The sequence below is a fragment of the Chinchilla lanigera genome, unplaced genomic scaffold (assembly GCF_000276665.1).
Source record: "Chinchilla lanigera isolate Chin_1 unplaced genomic scaffold, ChiLan1.0 scaffold00045, whole genome shotgun sequence".
Classification (NCBI taxonomy): domain Eukaryota; kingdom Metazoa; phylum Chordata; class Mammalia; order Rodentia; family Chinchillidae; genus Chinchilla; species Chinchilla lanigera.
In genome coordinates this window covers 2,514,478-2,517,006 of record NW_004955446.1, presented here as the reverse complement: position 1 = coordinate 2,517,006, position 2,529 = coordinate 2,514,478, and positions in this window count along the sequence as shown.

Below are 2,529 nucleotides of genomic sequence, written 5' to 3'. Positions count from 1 at the left end.
TATATATATAGTTGCAATGTAAAATATCTTATTTGGCATTAAGGTTTAAAAAGTTCAAGAAACACTCTCTAGTACTTAATATTGATCTCTAAATGTTAAGAGCACTAGTGTTCAAGTTTGAATTCTGCTTCAACACTTATTAGTTGTGTGACATTAGACAAATGACGTCTCTGGGCCATAGTTTTCACATATTTCACGAGTGTGGTATGAGAATAATAATGGTAGCTACCTCATGGTGTCTTATAAATGTGTTAAAAATAATCTGTGCCCAAGTATATTTTTTCACATATTGAATCAAGATGATAAAGCCTATGAATATCCATAATCTATTATATATGTAGGCCTTTGAAAACGTGGCTGCTTTGACTTGGCATTGTCCTAGGATGCTTAAGAAAGAGGGCCTTTGGGTCTACTGCTGGGTTCAAACCACACCTCCACCGCTCACTTGGCACGTTATCTGACTTTCCAGGAGGACATATCCCATAACATTGCCAGGATTAAGTGAGACCGTCCAAGAAGATGCTTAGGGTCCCACAGCAAAAAGTATTATCATTCTTCCTGTTAGTAATTCAGACCATGTCCTTGCTGCAACCTTCCCCAGACCCTGAAAGGCAATCTCTCCTCTTCTTTTATGTGAATGGCTGCTTAAATCGTCATTTCAGTTCACTGTGCTGAATCAACCACATAGGGGCTCAGATAAAGACCTCTACTCCTGACGAGGAAAGTCATTGTGAGGCTCGGGGTAGAGGCAGACTGTACCACTGTGCTCATTTCAGCCTCCCTCGCAGGACTTAGCTAAGTCACTCAAACCGTTCTTTTGCCTCAGCAGGGCTTCACCTCCCTGTGGATCGTTCTGAAGTATCACAATACAGGTCTGACAGCCAGAGTCCATTCTGCAGTGCAGCTGTCTGTGGCAAGAGGGTCACATCATACTGCCTTCCCCTTCCTGGGGTGGTGTGGAGGAGAGAAGGGATCAGAACAAAGCTTGCTGTCTAATATGATGGAGCGCTTTGTCTGACGTATCACTTATAAATACTGGGGTAGCATACAAGGATTCATTAGCTGAAGGGGCTTTCAACTTGAGTTCTTCAGGTCTTAAAGATCTTTGGCAAAGCGGTTCTGACAAAGAGAACCCTAAGGTTCTGGAGAACTGCTGAGCTTGAGGACCTGGTAGTTTTTCTGTCATTTTCCTCTGGCACCTTGTCTCCTATAGCACTTATCACAATTTTTTTTTTTTTTTTTTTTTGAGACAGGGTCTTGCTACGCAGTTCAAGCTGGCCTTGAGCTCACTTTGTAGCCCAGGCTGGTCTCAAACTTGCAACAATCCTCCTGCCTCAGCCTCCCGAGTGCTGGGATTTACAGGCGTGCGCCACTAAGCCGGGCCATTATCACAACTTTTAAAAAGGAGTAATGGAACCATATCATGCAGTATAAATCTCTGGCTTGACCATAAGCTCCTGAAGGGCAGGAGATCTGCTTTATTCTTCTTTGTTTGCCCTGCAAGGCCCTGGGGGACCGAACATGGTTGAATGTATACCTCAAGTCACAGGTGAGATCAGAGCTGAAGGGAAGTAAGGAATCGTTTATTTCTCACTGCTGACCTGAGTGCTGGCTTGCAAGGAGATAAGGAGATTCAGAGTCGTTCCCCGCCCCCCGCTGCCCCCAGGCGCTGTTCTCCTGCCTCAGGGAGCCTTTAAGGTGCTTTTGATGAAAGTTGTCCCTCCTAGCTCTCACAGATATGGAGACCGATGCACCTGGTCCTGTATGTTGCTGGTCTGCAATCCAGAGCTAGGAGAGAGCAAACTGGAAATGTGAGCTCTTTGCATCCTCCGTTTAGCTGATGTAGACAGGTTAGGGCCCCTTAACCTGTCCTTGAGCCTGGTTAAATACATGGGCATAATTTGTTATTTTCCTTTCTTTCCAAAGGTGCAAGTGTTAGACTCAACTTTCTGGTTTGTAAACAGAAATTATGACACAAAATAGGTTTTGGAAAAGTCCATGTGTCCAAGCCCGCACTCTGGTGATTGCATACTCGCGCCAATTCTGCCCATTGCCAGACAAGACCGGTATTAACATCTCCACTTAATGTTGAGGAAACTGAGGCCCAAGGAGTTTGAATAGAAAACGAGGATCGGAGATCAGCTATACACTCACTATTTGGGACACACTCTATGGGAACTTCCCGGTTCCCTAGGCACGGTGGGGCGTGTGTGTGTGTGTGTGTGTGTGTGTGTGTGTGTGTGTGTGTGTGAGTGATGCTCCCTTTCCCCTTATCAAGCCCTCCTTCTTCCCCTTCTGGTCAGTGTTCTCCATTCCACTTCTTTCGGACAAAGTCCACTTCGGCTCCAAGGCCTCATTACCCGCTCGGCGGTCTCCTTGGCAGTCCCGAGGACAGCCAGCCGCTCCTCCGCCAAGTTAGGGATCCCAGCCAGGGGCTCCACGCCCACCCTCCCTGGCCGCTCAGAGCCAGAATCTCAGCGTCAGGGCGACCCTGCCGGACCTGGCGGCCCGCGCCCAGGCCCCGCCCCC